This window comes from Callorhinchus milii, unplaced genomic scaffold, assembly GCF_018977255.1.
Source record: "Callorhinchus milii isolate IMCB2004 unplaced genomic scaffold, IMCB_Cmil_1.0 Scaffold5, whole genome shotgun sequence".
NCBI classification, from domain to species: domain Eukaryota; kingdom Metazoa; phylum Chordata; class Chondrichthyes; order Chimaeriformes; family Callorhinchidae; genus Callorhinchus; species Callorhinchus milii.
In genome coordinates, this window is record NW_024704746.1 from 51,020,962 (window position 1) to 51,045,137 (window position 24,176).

Below are 24,176 nucleotides of genomic sequence, written 5' to 3' on the forward strand. Positions count from 1 at the left end.
TGGCATCACATAATATCAAAGGTTTTAAGGGAAAGAGGGCGCGTTATTCATGGATGCGTGGAAGTTGCGAAACTATATTCCTGGTAAGTAGCAGTCAATCACTCTGGTTGGGTTTAAGCAGCGTGCTGGGAAAGGAGGCTGGGTCAGTGGTTAAATCCAACTGGTGTCTGGAGTCTGTGACAAGGCATCCTTTTCTCTCTCTCTCTCTCTCTCTCTCTCTCTCTCTCTCGGCTACCCTGTCTCCCTCTGGTGCATCAGGGGATCTTTCCCCTGAAGTCTGCAGTCCGGAGTTCTCCAGTGATCAGCGTGACCAACTGGAAGAGCCGCCGGTTTGTTGGTCTCTGAGTTTTAACTCAAAGTCCGTTTAGTTCTCCCTCCTTCAGCCCTCTGCTCATCCTCTGAGCAGTTGTTCTCAATCTTGTGTTTCTGAGTTTCGGTTGGAGAGGTCAGCCCTTCAAATGTGACCAGATTTCCTCCTCGTTCTCTCCCCGATCTGAAACAACTTCACTCAGTTTCTAAAAGTACTGACTCTTACAGTCACATCACCTTTTGACTGTTACCTTCCTTCAGATCTGCTCATCTTAACCCGCACATGGTGTTCATTGTTTCGGTACCCCTCAGTGATGAGTTCTCATGCATTCCTTTGCCCCTCATGACTCTTTTCCTGGCTCCTAATCTCCTCATCCCAGTCTCCCTGTCCTGGCTAACGCTTCCATCCTTGTTTCTGCTTCTGTAAAGGATCAAGCATATGATGTGTTACTTATTCAGCTGATTAATGCGATGCCATCTTGTGTGCTTCCTCCCTTTTATATTGTATTACAGTAAGTATACGGAGGGGCTGGCCTTTTCTACTGTGGAAAGGGGCCTCTATATCAGGCTTGAAAAGGGAGGGTTTTCTTCCCAAAGTCCAGGACCATAACCGAGTCTCCCACGTCATATTCAGTTGCTATGACTTTTTGTCAAAGCAGCATTTAATTGCTGCTTGGGATTTCCCAATGTTGGTGGCTACATACATGTTAGTAGCCTTTCATTTTGAGTACCTAAGTTTCAGTAATGGTGCTTATTTGGACCCGTTTTAAGCTGGGCAGCATCATGTTTCCTGGTGTTATTGTCTAGTAGCCTGTCATTGCTTGATGTAGGGTTATCCCTGTGGTGGAATGTGGAGTAGCTCTGATTGCCATCAGGCACATAGGAAGCGTTTCCATCCATTGCGTGGGGTGGTCTGCACAAAACTTCTTGACCATTGTTTTTAGTGTCCGGTTTCCCCTCTCCACTACCCCTGATGATTGGGGGTGAAAGGAAATATGAAGCTTTTGCTGGATAACATGACCTGTAATTCGATGAAGATCTGCTTCGTGAAATGAGACCTCTGGTTGCTGTCCACTTGCACCGATATTCCCCACCTGCAGACCACTTCACGCAATAGCAGCCTAGCTGCCGCCAAAGCGGTGGGGAACGCCTCCATCCACTTGGTAAATTTGTCGATGATCACCAAGCAGAATTTGTAACCCCCTTTGATCTGTGGTAATGGCTCAATGAAGTCTGTAGGTGGGTCCATAGGCCTTCCGGAGGTGGCATTTCCCTGTGGGAGCACACATGAGCAATGGCTTAGTCCCCGAGTCACTTGAGGTTTGCTCTACCAGTGTGTCCATAGTCCAATCAGTGGGAGGAGGGTCGGGTTTTCCCTCGTTGTGCCAGGCCATCACTTGCTGGTAGGGCTCTTGGGTTTGCTGCAGAGATCCCAAGTCGATGACCCGTCGCTCTGTTGTGCACTGTTAACCATTTCCACACAGTCCGATGCGGTACCGGTGGGGACCATATGGTGGCGTGGCACGCGACCTACTTGGCAGCTCGATCCACAGCCGAATTTCCGAGAACCTGTGGGCCAGACGACTTGGAATGTCCTTTCACTTTACCCAAGTGCAGAGTTGCCTGTCGATTGGATAGGAGTTGCCTTATGCTGCGCAACAGCTGATGGTGGGCTAGCGGTTTGTCATCCTTTGATTTAAAGTCATTAGCTACATACAGGGAAAGCAATGTGACCATGTTGACAACATATGCACTATCCCACCAGATGTTCGCAGACATTTCAGCGGTGTTTGTGACAGCCTCATGGAGAGCGGCAAGCTCGACATATTGGGCTGAGTGGCGTGTACATTTAAACAGGAGTTCCTTGTCCTCCTCTATCAGGACTGCAAACCCTGTGTAGTGTGCCGTTGTCGTGGAAGGATGAGCCATCAATATAAACATCCACTGCTCTTTCCACCGGCCGGGGACTTAGTGCTCTGTGTGTGAACCAAGTTCTGGGAAGGGGACACTTGTGAAATTCACCACTGTAGCTTAACATGTGAGGCAACAGCATAGTATGATGTGTGACTATATCAAGGTCTTGCTCCATTAACAACAAAGTCCAATAATTCAGTCGCTGTGAGGAAACGTGGGAGTCCCCTGGATTCAAAAGTAGGCTGAGAGGAGTATGTGGAGTATGGAGTACTAGATGCTGTAGACCAGTAATAAAGATGAAGTGCTTTACTGCACACTCAGTGTGTTGCGAGTAGGTGTTGTTTGCAGGAGTCAAGCCCCTATTCTACTCCAGTTAATATACCAGAGGCGAAAGCAATGGGGGTCAGGCGGCCATTCTACATTTGGTAGAGTACAGCTGAGAGACTCTCCTGGGATGCAGCCACCTCCAGGTGGAACGCAGAAATGGGATTGGGTGAAATGTAGCCTGAGAGGATACAGTGCTTCCACTGCCTTAGTATGTGTCTTAGTCCATTGCTGCAGCAAGGAGTCATTGTCCCCTTTAAAGAGTTCGTGCAAAGGTTTTGCCAGTTCAGTGAAAGATGATATAAAGGATCACTGGTACCCCACCAATCCCAAAAATGATCTCAGGGCAGTTTTGTAAATAGGTAAGGGCAATCGTTGTATGATCTCCACCTTGTGTTCATCTGGTGTTCGCCATGTCTCGGATACTTGGACGCCCAGGAAGGTGACAGTAGGTTGCATCAATTGAGCCTTTTTAGGATTGATTTTTAAACCTGCTGCTTGTAGCCGCTGGATTACGTCAGCCAAGATTTCCAAATGTTGCTGCTCATCTGCCGTGGTATATCATCCACGTACTGGAATATACATTCGGAGTGTATACACCCCTTCAGAATCGCCACCGTACGCTTGTGGAATATGGTGGGAGCATTGTGAAACCCCTGAGGAACACAAGTCCAGATGTATTGCTGGTTATCAAACATAAAAGCAAACTTGTACTGGTCTTCCTCTGTCACCTGGACACTCCAGAGCCCATTAGAAATATCTAGGGTCGAAAACACTCGGGCAGTCCGCGGCAGACTGGTTAATAACGTAGGAGAGTCACTAACTACAGGTGCGCAGGAAGGGGTAACCTTGTTAAGGTGACAATAATCAATCGTGAGATGCCAACTCCCGTCGGGTTTACAGACTAGCCATATTGGAGAATTTGCGGTAAACCTGCCTTTGCAAATGATTCCCTGATCCAACGGTGACTCGATCGCAACATCAACCCACGGGAGACTTTCCCAAGATATTGGGTAATGTTGGCACTGTCGGTGGGGAGGACTGTTCATCGTTTCAGGCGAATCCATTCTCCCACAATCATATTTGTGCTTGACCAAAATGTCTGAATGATCGCGGAAGAGTGAAGCAATGCATTCTTTAGGGAAGGTAATGGGGGTATTGCTCGAATTTCTTTATGGCATTAACAGCAAAACAGTCAGCGATCACGTAGTACAATCCATTATCCCATTTCCGAAGGGATCCCCAATCCATAAGTGTTGATTTGCAAAATTAATGGTTATGGAGTACATGAGGAGTACGGCGGATCCGAGGATACTCTTCTCTTTGGGCATATCCATCGCCTCGGGACCAACTACTGACAACATCCCTTCCTTAAACATGAAACATCTATAGCCTTACGTTGGTTACCATCGAAACCTGTGAGGCAGCATCTCAAATTAGTGGCACTCTAATATTTACGCGGATTTTTGGAGTGTAGGATAGGGATTTCAGACCCAGTATCGACCAACATTAATTGCGGTGGACCTCTGTTCACTACCGGTCACGCAAAGTGTCTGTTACTCGCAATTGGTTCGAATGGAATAGATTGCTTAAGGATAGGGAAGACCAAAACCCATCATTGTGGTAGCTAGTCTATAGTCCCAATTAACTTCCTTGCACTACGCTCCGATGATTGGGAAGCTCTCGCTGTTGAATCATAATATAATCATCCATAATTAATCATTATTTACAGTGGGGCGGGCAAGGCGGGTACATGAAGCAGGCTGAAACCCGCTGAACGGAGGGAGTGGGCAGGTTGGTAGGCGGTTAGGATGTCGCAGAAGTAGGGGGAAGCGAGGCCATGGAGGGCTTTGAAGGTAAGGATCAGCATCTTGAATTGTATCCTCTGTGTGATGGGAAGCCGGTGGAGTCGGGCAAGAATGGGACTCATAGGGTTGCCGTGCCTGGTGCGGGAGAGAACATGGGTGGCAGAATTCTGGATAATCTGCAGCCTATGGAGAGAGGAGTTGGGAAGGCCGACAAGCAGGGAATTTGTGTAGTTGAGCCTGGATATTATGAAAGCGTGTATGAGGGTCTTGGCAGCCTGTGATGTGAGACAATGGCGGAGCTGGGCGATGTTGCGGCGGCAGAGAGGAACATGGCACGGATGCGGGGTAGAAAGGATAGTTGAGGATTAAACAAGACGCCAAGCGAATGACCAATTTTATCCAGGGGACTGTTAACTAGAACAATGGGAGAAGTTATCTTCTCTTTTTCAAACAGAGCAATTGGATCTTTAATATCCACCTGAAAAGTTAACCTGGACGATGAGCTCAAAGTACTGATTTAATGCTTGAACCTACAACCTGTTGACTCAGAGACAGGAGGTCTATCAACTGAGCCCAGCTTATATCTGAAAGAAATCAGCTTCCCTGCTCAACACTGACTTGACAACAAAGTTTACTCCAGTGCTTCCTCACTTTCTGTGCTTTCGCCTCATTCACCTCTGTAGGACCACATTCTCCTCATTTCAATCCAACCAGACCCTCTTTATCTTCTTCAACAGGTTCTCCTCCTGCTGTCACAAAGTTACCTGTGAATTACCTCAGGGCTCTATCCTCCACCAACTCCTTTCCTTCAGTTACATCTCTTGTCATCTGCAGAAACAAGGTTAACTTCCACATATATACGGATGACATGACATTCAACTCTACCTCGCCGCCTTTACTCTTCATTCCAAGTCCATGCTTGTTCTGTCCGCTTGCTTGTCGGATATCAATGCCTTGATGTGCCTCAACTTCTTGCACCTTAACATGAGCAAGAGAGAAGCTATCCTCCTCAGCTCCTGCTATTGTCTCCCCATTTCCAGCTCTGACCTCCTCAACCTCCCAGGTCTGCCTCTACCGCTTTTATTTTCCAATTGTTTTCTGAGTGACTTACGAATACCCAGTGACTATACTGTACAGTTGTAGGAACATAGGGACAGGAGTAGGCCATTTAGCCCCTCGAGCCTGTACCGCTATTCTGTTAGGATCTGTATCTCAACTCCAATGACTCGCCTCTTCCCCATATCCCTTGATATTCTTACCTAACAAAAATCTATCGTCAATCTTGAAAATTTTAATGGATCCAGCATCCTTAGCCTTTTGGGGGAGAGAGTTCACAGTCATTACCTGCAAAGCACTGTGAAATGTCTCAAAGTTACTTGCATCAAATGCGAGAATTATTGTTCTTGCGGAGTTCGAGCTGGTCCAGAAAAGTACATCCACTATCAGATGCCTTGAGCTCTGAGGAGCACAGTGTGGATCCAGCGATCTCTTCATTAGCTCTTAGACTGGGTACAACTCTAACAGCATGACACTCTGCCTCTCTGATAATTGCAGAATATTTGCAGTTCCCACATTAAATACAGGTCAGTAGCACTGCAAGGGTCAGCGTGACTACCAGGCATCGAGTGATTGAATATCTCAATCAGAGGTTACCACCCTTTCACAGCAAGTTTTCAGGGTTATTGGCAGCAGAGATGTACAATGAGATTGCAGAAGGAATCAATAAATGCAAGATTAGGATCAGGTCCCAAAAATTATTAAACGCACAACAATAAGCTGCTGAGCAATTAACTTTATTGCTGGTGACTAACTGAATGCAGTAACTACAAGCAAATCAATGCCGCGAATCTCTTCGTGCAACTTTATGATTTATTTTGATAGGCACAAACGTACGGCAATTTTTCGTCACAGGGCAAGTCATTCCATTTTTTGGGTATATCTGTAAAATAATTAAAATGCAATCATCTGTCAGTAATAACCTATAACTTTCAACCTTCAGTGAATCAAAATATTCTGTGTATGTGGATTTCAGATTTGGGATAGAAAGGGAAAATAGCTACAGGCAGGGTGGTGTCCAGCCAATACCGAACCATCTCTCTGCTTTCTGGGTGTGAACTGAATCTCACTGTAGGTTCATCTCTTTCTAAAACATCTTACTTTGAGACCTCCAGCAATGTAAACCCTCCCCCCCACCTCCCCCACAACACACACCCACCTCCAGCACTGCATTGGAGTGTCAGCTTAATTTAAACTTGATTCTAAGTTGCGACATGAGTTTGAACCCACAATCTTCTGGCACTGAGCCAAGTTGTTCGATGCTCAGCAAGCGCTCACTTCCAATGCTAAATATTCATCTTTACATGTGGAAGTATTTTCCCCCAATACATTTCCTCACTGAAAGCATCACATTCCTTGTTGCCATTTCATCAGTGAGTGGGTAAACACTGCTATCATGCCTGTTATGGCAATAAATAACTGGAGCATTCACTGTTCTTAGAACCCTTTTTAGAAATACTTCAGATCATATATCTTACTCAGGCTGTACAGTGCACTGGTCAGACTGCATCTTGAGTACCGCACGCAGTAAATAATAATAATAATCCTTGCATTTGATACAGCGCTTTTCACATCTTCTAGATAATAATAATAATAATAATCCTTGCATTTGATATAGCGCTTTTCACGTCGGGAGGACGTGTCCCAAAGCGCTTCACAGAACACATTGTAAAGTGAATTGACTGTATATTTGTGGGCGAACGCGGCAGCCAATTGCGCACAGCAGTGTCCCACAAAGAGTTGTGGATTGAAGTGACCAATTTTATTATTATTTTTTNCTTGAGGGATTATTATCTGATGTGTGGAGAAAGGAAACTTGCCCAAAGTTTCACCCTACCAGGAATCAAACTCAGGTCTCTCGCTTGCAAGGCGAGTGTTCTAACCGCTGAGCTACAGGAACTCCTTAAGTTCTGGTCAGTACAGCAAAAGGTGGCTGCCCAGCCCCTTCAACAAAAATAACAATTACTTTTGTATAGCACCTTTCACATTGGGAGGACGGGGTACTGGGAATTGCAGAGAATAGCAGAGGAGAATAACATTCCCTGAACAGAATAGCCTTCAGGCAGTAGGAGAGAATAACAGAGGAGATCAATAAGGTTGATCCCCAGTGTCAGAGGAATGAGCCCCTATATTAGAGGAATGAGCTATGAGTGACAATTAGTCAAACTAGGAGCTCTTCACTCTTGAAAGAAGGTGACTCCAAGGGGACCTCATAGAGCTGTATAACATTTCAAATCAGATTGAAAACATAAACCCAGATCAATACTTGAGGCTGCACCAAGATAGTAGAACCGGAGGACATGGGTTTAGAGTTGTAAAAGGTGATTTCAGGACAAATACTAGGATGTTTTTCTTGACTCAGAGGATTATCAAAGTGTGGTTGAGACCTAGACATTGAGATTCATTAAAAAGCAGCTCACTGCTGCAATGGTGGGGCAGTAGGGCAGGTGTTCTGTAGGGATGAGATTGGATGGGCTGAAGAGCTTTCTTCATCCAAAGCAATCTTGTGATTTATCTGAGTCAATCTCAGGCCCCAGATCTGGAATTAAGATAAGAAAAGAGACTACAACGTACGGTGGTTCATATGCACGCAGTCCTCGTGCTCGTTGAAGTCATCAGGAACTTCGTTGTACCAGTTTATAAAATTAATCTTAGATCCATCACTCCATTTGAAGTTGCCCTCCTGTGTGAGAGTGAATAACAATGTCAGTACAGTAGAATACTAGTTATCTCCATGTCCATTCATCTACAATGGTATTCTAGTAACTAATTATTTATGCTGACATCACAGCCCATCATAACTTCTGTATCTGAGCACCATTCTTCTACAATGGTGCTCAGATACAGAAGTTATGATGGGCTGTGATGTTAGCATAAATAATTAGTTCTTTGCATTTTTATCTGCACGTTACAGTCCCACATGTTACTTATTGTGAAAATCTCTATCCATTGGAAAGATTATATTGTAAACATCTTAAAGAACTTTACAGAGAAATAAGGCAGGAAGATAGAGAGACACACAGACACAGATACGGTTAAAAAAAAAGCACAAAAATGATGCTTCAGTGCCTGCTAGATTGACCTGTTTGATTTCAATTGAAGTAAATGGTTTCAGAGATTGTGCAAATTTTCATACAGTTTGCACACTTTCCCTCATACTCTAGTACCATATAAACATGGCTGGGGGGTACAGATGTAAAGTACCAAACACTTCACTTGAGGATATGCGGGAGAATTGAAGGGCAAAATTTCAGGAATTACAAAAATGCTTTTGGGAGCAGAGGTGTATCATTTAGCATTTGTTCTACAGCATTTATGATTTCAAGGTAACACCATCTTCAGGATCACAAGAAGGGAGGCGGAGGATTGGATTAGGAGGTGCAGAAGTTGTCTGTTCTATAAAAAAGAATGTTTTTATAATATATTGTAATTTAGATACAGTTGTTCAGAAAATAGATTTGGCAATCCACCTATTAATGCCTTTAAATAAAAAATGAATTCTGGCAATATTCGAAAACTGCTTTCAAGTATGAAAAAATAAAATACATTTTCATGAATGGGTGGGTGTGTTGAAAGAATAAACACCCTCCACAGCAGACGCACTTTTCGGGTGTGTACATACTTTTGTTTTTATTTACTTTTTAATAGAAAATTATAATGACTGTGACAATTATAATGATCTGACACAATGCCTCTGCTTCTGAGCGATGTTTTCAGGAGGATAGCAGACTCTGCAGAGCACTCTCCGATCGTATGTTGGATTCCTCTCAGTGGTTGAGCCAGGTTTTGCAACCAGGGAGGATGGGGAATGGATGTGGTGGAATCAATGGGCTATTAGTGACATCGCCTTCTTATCTCTCTCACACTCACACTGCTCCATCTCGCACTTTTTCTGTGCTTCACACCAACCATGCCCCTCACCTCTGAGGTTCTCTGTACAACATTAAGTGTTCTTCCCCTTACCCCCCCTCACTGCTTTGCTCTTCCCTCCACTGCCTTGCTTTTCACTCCACTACCCTGCTGGGTCTCATTTCTGATTGTTTTGCTGTGCGTCCTTCTGCAGAGATTGGTGTTGGTTTGGATCTGCGGTGCTGGGAGGTGGAGGCATTGAGGGAGATGTGAGTTTAAGCATTTTGGGACGCTACCCCACATGAAGGCCGTGAAATGCAAGTCTCCTATGCTGTTCCAATGAGCCACGGCCATTGATTTCAACAATTCAGTTCATAACAGCTCCCTCCCCCCCTCTCTCTTCTGTGACCATTACCACATCATCTGGGTCCCGGACACACCTCTTTTCTCTCTGGTCTGCCTATTTTGTTGCAATTCCCCCCCAGCCCCCCCTTTATTTTGCATTATTAAGATCTCTTTAATCCCCTGTCTTCTACCCCATTTTCTCCTTTGTCTCCCTTGCCCTGCCTCCCCGTCTGATAGCCCTTAAAAGCCTCTCCCTCCAAACATGCCCCAGTTCTGACAAAGGGTCATGGACCTGAAACGTTGACTGCTTTCCTTTCTTCATAGATGCTGCCTGACCTGCTGAGAGTTCCTAGCGATTTCTGTTTTTGTTTCAGATTTCCAGCATCTGCAGTATTTTGCACTTTGTATATAAATTCAAGTTGTTGTTGTTGTTGTGCGGAGAGCACAATGATGTTCATCATGTTGTTGCTCCAATTTTGTTCAGTGGTTGATGTGCTGGAAGGGAGCTGTTCCCTCTGCTGGCCTCGCCTGTTGTTCTTGGCTCACCATTATAATGGTGGTGCTCCTGCTCTTCACTGCTGGTCATTATTCCCTCCTCATTCCCTGCTCCTCTGTGCTGCTGGAGGTGCTGGAAGCAGATCGCATGAGTCAGGTGGGAACTGTTGATTGCTCAGCAGCAGTTTCTAAAGAAAAGCAGGACGTTAGTGCAATTCCTGTTGAAGATACCATTAATTGTGCTGCAGTGCAAGCAAAAAAATGCACAATGCATTCGATAATGTTTCGTTTCTATTTTATGTGTATTATTGTTACTTGTACCAGGTTGAGACTTCTTCCCAAGGATTTCCACGCTCTCTTTTTGCTGATCGGTGTGAGTATTTCAGCCTTGCAAAGTTGCCTCTCCTCGATTCAGGAAGCTGTTGTTTTGCTGATCTTTTTTGCTCATCTTGCTCTCAAAGGAAGGATGATAATAATAATAATAATCCTTACATTTTATATAGTGCTCTTCTAGACGTCACAAATGATGTAGAGTGAATACAAATGTTCCTGGCATTCATGAATCATGATCTTCCTCTCATCCTGAATGCCCTCTCATACCACAGGTTTGGATTTAATTCCATTTAAGAAATCAGCTTTATTTAAAAAAAGTACTCCTATGTTTGTAGCTGCCCCACGTAAGCCCAGGTATACTTGACTTAACTATAAAATAAAGGACCACTGTACCTTGGTACTCCTTCTCAATTTTTGCCCTCCTCCCGCCCAGAACAGCTCTTGTCTACTCTAGACTGTCTCTGGCCTCCTGTTGGCCTCTCTTCCCCTTCACTCCACCACTGGTGGCTACACTTTCAGCCACTATGAACCGAAACTCTGGAACATTCTCCGTCAATCCCTCCATCTTGCCCCCTCCTTCCCCTTTTTTAGATCACAACTGACCTACCTCTTCGACCATGCTTACTGTCACCTCCTCCCTCACCCCAGCTCACCGTCGGGCTCCACCATTGTGAACCGCTCCAAGACAACGTCCTGCATGAAAGGGGCTATACAAATGCAAGTTGTTGTTGTATGGCAGACCACATTGAATCTTTCTTTCTGTACCTAACCTCTCTTTTGAAATGTGGTCTAACATAAGAAAAAGATGTGCCTGTAGCTCCACGATGCCAGTGGGAATGGTGACCGTCTCACTGAAGCAGCTTCATTTACGCCTGGACCTTCTCCTGCCACTGCTGACTCCTTTCTCTTCATTTTCTTTCATTTTGTTGACAAGCTCTAAGATGCTACCTCGTGTGAAGGGAGCTGTGTAAGTTGCTGTGGTTTTTCCCATGTTTTTCCATTGCAGATGACTGTTAACATATTCCTCAAGCTTTTCTGAGGCCAATAATCAATGATTTTATTGTCGTCATTGACAAAACCAGGTTGCGGGTGGCGCTGGAGGTTCATTCTGATCGGCTTTTCTTTTGAGGTTCAAGTACAACTCTTCTGAAGGCAATCATTCATGTGCCAGAGTTGATCGGCGTTAACGTTCCCACAAAACCAAAAAGTTCACTCTTATAAACTTCAAAACCCTTGAACTATTTTGGGGGTAAATCCTACAGTGACCCTACAGTGGACAAGAAAACCAAAGAGCCGTTCTGTGTGGATGAGAGAGCAAAAGAAAAAAGATAATACTGTGCTTTGTGGTGATGTATAAGTCACACTTAAATAATATTTTGGTTCACAATGTACTGTACAGGGGGTCCACAAAATCTCTTACCCCCTCTTACAGAACAGCGATATGAGACTATGGAGAAGCTGAAACAACAACAATAACAAAATTACATTTGTATAACGCCTTTCACATCAGGATGTCCAAAGGCACTGGACAGTCAGTGTTTCGGACTTGAGCTGGGGGTCGAGATCGGGGAGGGTGGAGAGTAGGGAGGGGAAGCAGGGAGATCGAAAGAAAGGTTGGAGGGGAGTGTCTTAAGATGGGTTTTGAAGGAGACAAGGGAGGGGTTGCGGTGGAGGGACTGCTGGATGGAGATCCAGAGGGTGGGGCAGAATGGCTGAAGGCCCAGGCGAAGTGGGGGATATGAAGCAAATTGGAGCCTGCTGAATGGAGGGAGCAGACAGATTTGTAGGGGGTTAGGAGGTTACAGAGGTAGGGGGGAGCTAAGCCATGGAGGGCTTTGAAGATGAGGACTACGATCTTTAACTGTGTCCTCTGTGTGATGGGAAACCAGTGGAGTCAGGCAAGGATGAGGGTGATAGGGTCACGGAGCCTGGTGCAGAAGAGAATGTGGGCTGCAGAGTTCCAGATGATCTGCAGCCTATGGAGGGGGAAGTTGGGGAGGCCGTCAAGCTTGGATGTTATAAATGCATGTATGAGGGTTTTGGCTGCCTGCAATGGAAGACAATGGTGGAGCCGGGTGATGTTGCGGAGGTGGGGTAAGGCAGAGCGGGTCATGGCACGGATGTGGGGTAGAAAGAATAGTTGAGGGTAAAACAAGATGCCAAAGTCCGGGACTGGCTTAGTAAGATGGAGTGTGCATCCTTCGATGGTGATGCTGTCAGTGCCTGAGGTGTGGAGACACCAACAGGAGGCAATCAGGAGGGCTTTGGTCTTGTTGACGTTCCAACAGTAGAAAGTTAGCTCTCAACCAAGACTTGATGTCTGACAGACAGTCTGAAGGACCACGGTGGTCCTGGAGTCAAGGATGGAGGCAGAGACATACTGTTGGGAGTCATTCACATACATGTGGAAGTTGACCCCAAGTCTGCAGATGATGTCACCAAGAGGGAGCATATAGATATTGAAGAAGAGGGAACCAAGGACAGAGCTCTGACCAAGCTGTCAAAGACGCATTTCGCTTTGTCATTCCATCCATGTTACGGAAGATGTCGCATCAGACATGGTGACAGATCAATATCTGCCATGAAAATTATTACACTCACACTGATGCTTTGAACGTTTAAATACAGTTAAGCGCTTGTTCTGAATACAATTAATACTTCTAAATACAATTATCATCATTCTTCTACATGTTTCACTTGTTGGTCAGTGCACTGTGTAAAAAAAAAGGGGTAACAGATCTTTGTGGACACCATGTACATTGAATTCACATGATGACCTCATATTCGCATGATTTTTATATCCACAATGTGGTTAATTCCTATGGCTGGGTATCAGACAACCAACTGCACTTCAATGAGGTTACAATTTTAAATATCAAAGTTTTGAGCTTCCATTGTTATGGAAACCCTCCTAGAAGTGAAATTAAAAAAAATAAGTTGAGTGACCTTCAACTGTTTTGAATGGAATTGAGAAAATAAAATCAGAAGAGTAATTTCAGATATAGTAATAATAATCCTTGCATTTGATATCGCGCCTTATATCCTGTGAAGCGTATTAGCAACAACATCAGGTTGTTTTAGATATTTTTCCTTTGTTTAGCAGTAAGTAGGAACCCAGTTGTTAGTCTTTTGGCGGCTTGCTTTCCAGAGGTAATAATCCATTCAAAATAAATATTAAAATAATAATAATTTGTTCACTCAATCCACAACTGTTTGTGGGAGACTGCTGTGCACAATTGGCTGCTATGTTTTGCCCACAAAATATGCAGTCAATTCATTATACAATATATTCTGTGAAACACTTTGAGTAGTCTTGTAGATGTGATAAGGCTCTTTATCAAGTGCAAGGATTATTATATTACTATTATTAAAAGTACTTTGAGACATCTCAATGACAGGATAAAGCACTAGATCAAATGCAAGATTTATTATTAATATATTTGAAAGTGCTGTTCTGAGTTTACTTTCTCAATTCCTTTTAAAATCTTATACACCTCACTAACATTTCCTCAGATATATTTCTTTTAATAATTGATAATTAATCCAAACTTGACACATCATTGTTCAGAGCTCATTCCTCTAAATCTAGCTGTCATCCTAACCCTCACCCATCCTAAATAATTTGTAATACAGTAACTCAGTCAAACTTACGACATTGATATCATTGAATCCAATCCAGAACGGGCGATCGTGATGTTTGGTTGCATTGCTCACCAGATCATGAAGGAAATCATTTTGTTTTTCGGTGTGGATGGAAGGAAGGGTTGCCTCTGCTACCACCAAGGCACAGGTAGCCTTGAAGTAAAAAATAATTTGTTTCAGAGATTTGCAATTTTGTACAATTAAGTTCCATCCAGTTGTTGTATGCAACACAACAACAACTTGCAGTGTAGCATCACAGAGTGCTTAACAGTGGCAGAGCATGACACCAAGCTGAGGAAAGGCACGGTCGAATAGGAAGGTCTTCAGGCGCGACCGGAAGATGAGGAAGGAAGGGACAAGGTGGAGGGATAGAGGAAGAGTGTTCTAGAATTTTGGGGTGCCATGGCTGAAAGCATGGGCACCAATGGTGAATGAAGGGAACAAGGGATGTGCAGAAAGCCAGAGCCTGTCGAGTGGAAGCAGGGGATTGGGGGTTGGAGGGTAAGCAGGCTGGAGAGGTAGGGAGATGCCAGATCATGGAGGAATTTGAGAACAAGTGGGATGATCTTGAAATTGATCCATTTGATGAACTAGTGGAGACCAGCTAGAACTGGTGTGATGGGGGTGAGTATGCGAGCGGCGGAATTTTGGATCAGCTGGATTCTGTGAATGATGGAGTTGGGGAAACCGGCAAAGAAGGCATTTGAGAAGTCATGTCAGGAGGTGACAAACTAATGGATGAGTGTTTCGGCTGCATCTCTGGTAAGGTATTGTTGGAGGCGGACATTGTGGTGGAACTGGAGGAAGTTGGTCCTGGTCAAGGACCGGATGTGGGGAAGGAAGGATAGCTCTAGGTCAAACCTGATGCTAAGGTTGTGCACCGGTTCAGTAAGTCACAGAGATAGGTCAGAGAGGTTGAAGAGGTCAGAGCCACAGGATAGAAGATGGTGATAGAGCTTCCGTTTTGTCAACATTCAGTTGTAGGAAGGAATACAACCTAACCTGCACCATTCCCTGTTCTTGAAATATTTTAAACAAAGATGAAGTTAGGAAAACGCAATACAGTCTCACACATATTGTATTCTTGTATAGCCCATACACTGACTGTAGAGCTGGGATTGATCATTGAGCAGCAATCCCTAATTGGTGGCAGACTGGTTTCGTTTGTAACACTCTTGCCTCTGAGTCAGAAAATTATGTGTTTAAGTCAAGTCTTTGAGCTCGAAGTGCAAACTGACACTCCAATACAGAGCAGAAGAGCACTGAATTGTCGGAGGTGCCTTACTTTAGATGAGAATTTAAACATCTGCTTATTCAGGTGGACGTTAAAGATCTCATAGCAATTCCTCCCAGTGTCCTGCCCAACAATCCCCCAGATAAAAATGGGGGTTCACTTCATGGCTATTTGTGGGACATTGCTGTGTGCAAATTCAATGCTGGAGTTACCTACAAAGTACAAAGTCACTTTACAGTAATCCAATGAATCGCTTTGAGACATCCTTGTGATGTGAAAGATGCAATACCAAATGTAAGATTTATTATTCTATTGATTGTAGAATATTGTAGAATATTGTCAATTATTCTATTGAGTATTGATGGTCAGTATCTGAGCATTCTCAAACCTCCAAATGAACCTTTAAAACACCACTCAGCTTGTTTCCCAAATTACTCATTGGCAGAAATGTAATATCTTAAAATTGCAAGTTACACATGAAAGCATTTGGCATAGTTACTGATTCATTGAATAGTGGAAATCATTTCTTTCTATATTGTTTATTAAACTCACTGATATTTTCAACAATTCTCTCAGGTCTGAGCGTGGTGTAAAGCACTGATCCAGCTGAATTGAGAACATGGTGTAGTTGGGGACATGGTGTAGCTGAGATGAGGACATTATGTAGCTGAGATGACGACATGATGTAGCTGAGATAGGACATGGTGTAGTTGGGGACATGGTGCAGCTGAGATGAGGACATTATGTAGCTGAGATGACGACATGGTGTAGATGAGACTATGGTGTAGATCAGATAAGGATGCGGTGTAGCTGAGGACATGGTATAGTTGAGGACATGGTGAGCTGAGATGAGGGCATGGTGAAATGAGATGAGGACATGGTGTAGATAAGGACATGGTGTAGATAAAGACATGGTGTAGCTGAGATGAGGACATGGTGAGCTGAGGTCTTTTTGTACAAAAGGCTGGGCCAAGCTGAAAATTATATTACCAGATGATAAAGATCATGATATCAAACAAAACTGTTTTGACGGATTCCTAATGCAAACACTGCTAATACATGGGTACAAGTTTTCACCAATTCGCTGGAAACAAATAAGTTTTATAGAAACTGTGAACCAAGTAAAATGGTCACTTGGTTACATGCTAAGTGTCACCAATACGATTCCACAACAGATTGAAGAGATCAGAAGTAAAATATCTACAACTACATTTCAAATAGTTTTATGTGTGTTTTTAGGAACAGGGATAATAAGCATATAGGTCGTTTGCAAGCTAATGTTGTAATTAAACCAGAATAATGTGGAGTCCTATAGCTCAGTGGTTAGAGCAGTCGCCTTGCAAGCGAGACACCTGGGTTCAATTTCCGGCAGGGTGAAACCTTGGGCAAGGTTCCTTACTCCACACGCCTAATAATAATCCCCCCAAAAAACAAAAACAATAATAAATTGGTCATTTAGGGACACTGCTGTGGCAAATGGCTGCCGCGTTTCGCCCACAAATATACAGTCAACTCACTTTACAGCATATTCTGTGAAGCACTCTGAGAGGTCTAGAAGACATGAAAAGTGCTATATCAAATGCAAGGATTATTATTATTATTATTATGGTGTAGATCAGAACATAGTGTAGCTGAGATGAGGACATGGTGAGCTGAGATGAGGACATGGTGTAGATGAGGACATGGTGTAGCTGAGATGAGGACATGGTGTAGATGAGGACATGGTGTAGCTCAGGACATGGTGTAGCTCAGGACATGGTGTAGATGAGGGCATGGTCTAGATGAGGGCATGGTCTAGTCGAGGACATGGTCTAGTCGAGGACATGGTGTAGACGAGGACATGGTGTAGACGAGGACATGGTGTACACGAGGACATGGTGTACACGAGGACATGGTGTACACGAGGACATGGTGTACACGAGGACATGGTGTACACGAGGACATGGTGTACACGAGGACATGGTGTACACGAGGACATGGTGTACACGAGGACATGGTGTACACGAGGACATGGTGTACACGAGGACATGGTGTACACGAGGACATGGTGTACACGAGGACATGGTGTACACGAGGACATGGTGTACACGAGGACGTACACGAGGACATGGTGTACACGAGGACATGGTGTACACGAGGACATGGTGTACACGAGGACATGGTGTACACGAGGACATGGTGTACACGAGGACATGGTGTACACGAGGACATGGTGTACACGAGGACATGGTGTACACGAGGACATGGTGTACACGAGGACATGGTGTGGATGAGGACGTGGTGTGGATGAGGACGTGGTGTGGATGAGGATGTGGTGTAGATGAGGATGTGGTGTAGAAGAGGATGCGGTCAAGATGAGGATATGGTGTAGAAGAGGATGTGATGTAGAAGAGGATGTGGTGTAGTTGAGAACATGGTGTCGATGAGGACACGATGAAGATGAGGACGTGGTGCAGATGAGGATGTGGTGTAGCTGAGGACTTGGTGTAGATAAGGACTTGGTGTAGACGAGAATGTGGTGTAGCTGAGGACATGGTGTAAATGAGGGCATGGTGTAGCTTTGCACATGGTGTAGATGAGGACATGGAGTAGCTGAGGACATGGCGTTGATGAAGACGTGGTGTAAATGAAGACGTGGTGTAAATGAAGACGTGGTGTAGCTAAGGACGTGGTGTAGCTGAGGACGTGGTGTAAATGAGGACATGGTTTAGCTGAGAACATGGTGTAGATGAGGAAATGGTGTTGATGAGGAAATGGTGTAGATGAGGATGTGGTGTACCTTTGGACATGGTGTAGCTGACGACATGGTGTAGATTAGGACATGGTGTAGATGAGGATGGGCGTAACTGAGGACGTGGTGTAGATCAGGATGTGGTTTTGCTGAGGACATAGTTTAGATTAGGACATGTTGTAGCTGAGGACATGGGGTAGACGCAGAGGTGGTGTAAATTAGCACACGGTCTACGCGAGGACATGATGTCGCTGAGGACATGGTTTAGCTGAGAATATGGTGTTGATGAGGAAATGGTGTTGATGAGAACATGGTGTAGATGAGGATGTGGCGCCGCTTAGGACATGATGTAGCTGAGGACATGGTGTAGATGAGGAAATCGTGTAGATTAGGACATGGTGTAGATTAGGACATGGTGTAGATGAGGATGTGGTGTAGCTGAGGACTTCATGTAGCTGAGGATGCGGTGCAGATGAGGACATGGTGTAGATGGGGATATGGTTTAACTGAGGACATGGTGTAGGTGAGGAGGTGGTGGTCGCGTAGTACATGGTGTAGATGAGGACATGGTGCAGATGAGGAGATGCTATAGACGAGGATATGGTGTACATGACAACATAGTTTAGTTGAGAACATGGTGTAGATGAGGAAATGGTGTCAATGAGGAAGGGACATGGTGTAGATGAGGATGTGGTATAGCTTAGAACATAGTATAGATGAGGATGTGTTGTAGCTGAGGACATGGTATAGCTGAGGACATAGATATGGTGTGGGGGTGGAGTCGTCAATGACATGTTTGTGGGGGAGGCCTAGAGACAAACCCAAGGAGGAAAAAACCTGAGACCCAGGCATGAAATGAAGAAGGTGATGGAGTCTTTGGTTGCAACACCTGTCATCAGGTATGTTGCAGGTGGTGAGAAACTTGGGTTGAGATTCCTGGGGATTGATTTAACATTTAGAGAGTTACATGCTGCATAGAACATCTGACTCAGCAAGCATCTTGCAAATTCTGCTTAACAATCACTGTTCTTTTCTTAATCAAACCTCCTGGCGTCTGTCCTAAAATTCCCCTGTACCACTCTAAACCTATATCCTCTTGTTCTACTGTCTTGGTGAAGCCTTAATGTTTGGATTTTAGTTTTCAATTCCAAATGTGAGGAGATGCTGGACTTCTTTGAAACCAAAATCGAAGGAGCCTGCTCAGCTGCCTCTGCCCTTCCAACTACTAACCTCCACCCTTATCACCATAACACCATGGACCCTATCCAGCCCTCCCTCCATGCCTTTGATCCTGTCTTCCCCTCCTCTATCACCAGCACTATGACCCACATGAAACTAACAATATGCTCCTTCAACACCATTCCTATCCCTCTACTTACCTACCAGCTCCACCTCCTTGGCCCCTACTCAGAAACATCATAGACCTCTCCCTGTCCACTGGCACCCTTTCCACTGTATCCTGATCTGCTCTGCCTCTGCAACATTGCCCGGCTCAGCCACTGCCTCACCCCTCAGGCCACCCAAAACCCTCATCAGTGCATTCATCATATCTAGGCTTGCCTATGCCAATTCCCAGCTTGTCTGCCTTCCCAACTCTCCCCTCCACAAGCTGCAGATCATCCAGAACGCTGCAGCTTGTGTCCTCTTCTGTACTAGGTTCCATGACCCCATCAATCCCACGCCGCCCGGCTCCACTGGCTCCCCATCCCGCAGAGGACAAAATCCTTGTCCTTGCCTTCAAGGCCCTCTATGACCTTGCCCCTTCCTAACTCTGCGACCCGCTGACCCCATATGAACCTGTCCACTCCCTCCACTCAGCAGGCTCCGGCCTGCTCCATGTCACCTGCCCGACCCTCTCCAACATCGGTTTCTGGGACTTCAATCTTTCCACCCACCCTCTATTCCCTTTGCCTCACTCCCTCCCTCGCCTCCTTCAAGGCCCGTCTCAAAACCCTCCTCTTTGACTGAACTTTCGGTCACTCTCCCTGCCCTCTATCCTCCCCGATCCCAATCCCCAACTCGGGTCTAAAACCTTGACTGTCCAGCACCTTGGGGCGTCCTCCCGATGTGAAAGGCATTATACAAATATAATTTGTATTGTATTCAATTCCATTTAAAATTTTATACACCTCTATGAATTCCCCTCTGAATCAGCTTCTCTCAAGACTGAAGAGTCTTAGTTTATCTAATCGTTACTCATAGCTCATTCCACTAACACTTGGGGATCATCCTCATTGTTATCCTTTGCGATGCTTCAAGGCCCCTTATGTTATGGTGACCAGAATCTCAAGTGCGGTACCCTGTTTGCCTTTCAAGTGTTTTACTGGATCATACTGCTTTGATATGGTGAGTGATAAGTCAACTCATACCTCTAGGTCTCTTTCAGCTTCTCCCTTGGAGAGCAGAACAATGATTTGGTGAAACATGAAATAAGTGGAAAAGCAGGAAAATCTCAGTAATTAATGAAGTACAAGTGAGCCAATGACCAATCGAGTACAAGTAGGTAATTGGCTCTTAGTAAATCAGGTATTGTTTGCACCTCATTGCTCACAAATAATAATCCTTAAATTTATCCTGTCGTTGAGATGTCTGAAAGTGCTTCACAGTATATACTGTAAAGTGGATTGACTGTGTATTTCATGGGCGAAGCTTTTCAACGCTCAAGATTGCAAGAGAGTTTTGGATAAAGAAATCCCTTGGCCCATTTCAAAACATAGAATGTCACAGGACAGAAACAATAATGAATCAAGTCTGAACTTCTATTTATCTGCACCTAAAACAATGTAATCCCACACTCTTGCTCAACTTTCATATCTTTTGATTCTCATCTGAACATCAATGTAATTCCCTTTGAAAATTATTGATGACTACACTTTAAAAAACAAAATTTGTGCAGAGAATTCCAAATGTCATCTATCCTCTTCCCTCTCTGTAATTTGTTTCTTTGCATTGATTTCCCTTAAATTTGTTACCAACTTCCCAAATAGTGGAAATAACCTATTACTCTTTATCCTATTCATAATCTTGAAGACCTTTAATACGTCACCTCTTCATCTTTTTTCACCTTAAGTCTCAAACTAAAGCCCTTCATGCCCGATGACATCAATATGTATCTATCATGCACCTTTTTGATTGCTTTTAAAGGGATATAGGGTACTCCAAACTGTCTACAATACTTCAACTGTGACCTAACCAAGGTGCTGTACAAGTTCAAAACTACTTGCTACTTGCTTTTGCACCCTATGCCTGAATAAAAAACAATATTTACATTTTATGGTCTTTTGCTACCAGTTTCAGAGAACAGAACTGTATGCAGTGTTCCGTGTATGCCTGACCAAAGCACTGTACAGCTTCACTTGGAATGGTCATCAAATTTTACGATCCTTGTTTTGGAATTCAGTAACTGATGAACTTAGTAAAAAGCACAAAACAAATCAGGATAATGTGAGTCTTGCCTGTGCTTCTAGCCAGCTAGATGGTCCGCTGAAGTATTTGCTACAGGTCTTTGCCTCTGGAAAAGGAGTCCACCCAGTGATACACCTGAAGTCTTCAAGGTCTCGCAACAGAGCTTCATCAAAATTCCAAAATGCAAATGAGAAAAAGAGGCAGGATGACAAACAGAATTCAAGACATCAAGCTCCACATTTCAGGAAAATTTAAAAACTACTTGAAAGCACAGCTGTGGAGAGCTCTCCAATGTCTTGCACTGGCTGGCAGCACTGAGCCATACAGAACACATCCAGACAGCAGAGTCATTGGATAGTGATCGGGAACAGGAGGACAAAGATCTCTACTGTACAACCGTGCCCTCCTTTCCGCAAAGGAATCACCCCCACCCTTGCTGCACAGAAAGCATTGTAGTGCCAGCCTGGCTCAGTTGGTAGCAAACTCGGCTCTGAGTCTGAACATTGTGGGTTCAAGCTCCATGTTGGGACTTGGACCCAATATAATCCACGCTGACACTATATTGTCAGCAATCCATGCTGACAATATAATTCATGCTGACACTGAGCACCCAGTGCTCAGGGTGCGCCATATTGACAGAGGTGCCATCATTCGGATATTCGTCACCTTGATACCGAGGACCTAGCTGCCTGCTGAGGTGGTGTTAAAGATCCCATGGCACTATTCAAGTCAAGAAGAGAGTCTCTCCTGGTGTCGTGGCTAAAAATCTCCCAAATAAAATTGATCATTCACTCCATGGATGTCTGGGATATTCTCTGTGCAAATTGGCTGCCGCATTCACCCACAAAACACACAGTACCTCCACTTTCCATTATATCCAGATGACATGATAACCCACTATATTAAATGCAAGTATTATTATATATTGTGAACTTTAGAGTATTTGTTCATGGTGGAAGCAAAGACGCAAAAATTGAGAAGCACAAAAGAGTACAAACCAGGGACTCTTTTACAAAAGCAAGAATATTCTTGAAGGTTGTGTTTAGATGTGCTTCGTCTCTGTAAATAGAATCATAGAATCCATTTGGCCCATTGTGCCTGTGACAGATCTTTTAAAGAGCTATCCAATTAGTCCCACTCCCCCATTCTTTTCCCATAGCCTTGCAATTTCTTTTCTTTTCAAGTAAATATAGAATCATAGAATCCTACAAAGAGTTGAAAAGTAACAAGTAATCCACCCTGATGACCCGCATACACATTTCTGGCAGGATTAGAGAGCAGAGAAATGTCTTGCTGCTGTCTGTACAGTGAAAAGTACCTGAAGCACCACATGAGAGCAATGCACCGAGCAGCAAAACCCAGTATCCCAGCATCATGTCTGCAGAGTGAAGATCGTTTCCTGGATCTGAAATGAAAACAGTAACCATGAATGTCAAAATGGCTTCACTTATTGTTCAAGTATTGCATGTGCAGAGTTAAGGTTCTTTCTTGAAATAAGAGCAGAAACACTATTATCAAAGCAAAACATGTTTACATTAACACACAATTCCAATTCCTACCTCTCTCTTCTTCTGATTAAGTTAGAACTGTTCACACACATACACACAGACACACAGATATGCAGATTCTGCAACCTTTTGGAAAGAAACAAATCAGTTACCATTGGCACAGCAAATGATAATACCTAAGTCACCGACGTTCAATCAGTCATTAACAGCCCCTGAGTGGAGCAGACACAATAAGACTGGAAGAAAATCCACCACAACATATAGAAATATAGGAATTGCTGAACGAAAAAAGACTAAGGTCCATCTAGTTCACATTCTATCATCCTGGTATCAGCCTTTAATTCCTTGGCTCCCCTGAAATCCAGGGTTGTTTCCAAACCCACCAGCTCCCCTGGTACAACAGTCATCCAACTCAAAACACAAACCCGGATGCTCAAGCGCAGATGGCAGAAATCCGGACTCACGATACACCGCCATCTGTGGCTCTGAACCTACCGCCTTTTTCAGAGGCCAAAACTGACGTTTATTCCAAAGTCATACTGGAGGTAAACAACAATGCAAAGCTGCTGTTTTCCACCATCTATCACCTCCTCCGTACGTCCCCTTAAGCCCCCTCTATCCTCATATTAAGCACCAAGTGCGAGGTCCTAGCCTTCTTCACCTCAAAGATTGAAAACATCCACTTGGCTGCATCGGTACCTGCCCCACCAGCTTCCACCCCACCAGACGATCCACACTGCCTTCTCCCTCCACCGCTGCTCCTGCCACTCCCCACTCCTTACACTCCTTTGCCCCCATTTCTCCCCCTTCCCTCTCAACCACAATCACCTAGATGAAGTTCACCACCTGCTTCCTAGACCCCCTCCCCACCCAGCTGCTGCTCACTCCAGGTCCGCCAATATTTTATCAGCCTGTCTGGCAGATCAGTGCCTGGATGAGTGTAAACTTCCTGCAGCTGAATGTGGACAGACAGAAGCCATACTCCCTGAATTCAATCAATGTCTTCACTCCTGCGGATCTAAACTCCTCAACCTCCCTGGGCTCTCCCTCACACTCACTGAACGAGTACGCAATCTAGGAGTCAAGTTCGACCCCAGCTGTCCTTCATCCTCCACATCTGGTTCCTGACCAGGACTGCCTTCTCCGACCTCCACCACATTGTCCACCTCTGACCATACCTTACCCCAAAAGCAGCCAAAACCCTTATGCATGCGTTTGTCACC

General features: G+C 44.5%; 1 long non-coding RNA gene across 3 annotated transcripts; it reads right to left on the reverse strand.

Annotated features, from left to right (window-relative positions):
* Positions 1 to 6,213: 6,213 nt before the first annotated feature.
* On the reverse strand, positions 6,214 to 23,059 carry LOC103181866. Of its 3 annotated transcripts, XR_488256.2 has the most exons (4): positions 23,005 to 23,059; positions 22,764 to 22,850; positions 7,986 to 8,094; positions 6,214 to 6,294 (listed from the first exon to the last, which is right to left on the reverse strand). It is a non-coding gene; the product is annotated as an uncharacterized LOC103181866 (long non-coding RNA). The 3 variants fall into 3 exon arrangements; XR_488257.2 differs by lacking the exons at positions 22,764 to 22,850; positions 23,005 to 23,059 and adding an exon at positions 14,085 to 14,224; XR_006085157.1 differs by lacking the exons at positions 6,214 to 6,294; positions 7,986 to 8,094 and adding an exon at positions 21,501 to 21,608.
* Between the last annotated feature and the right edge of the window lie 1,117 nt (positions 23,060 to 24,176).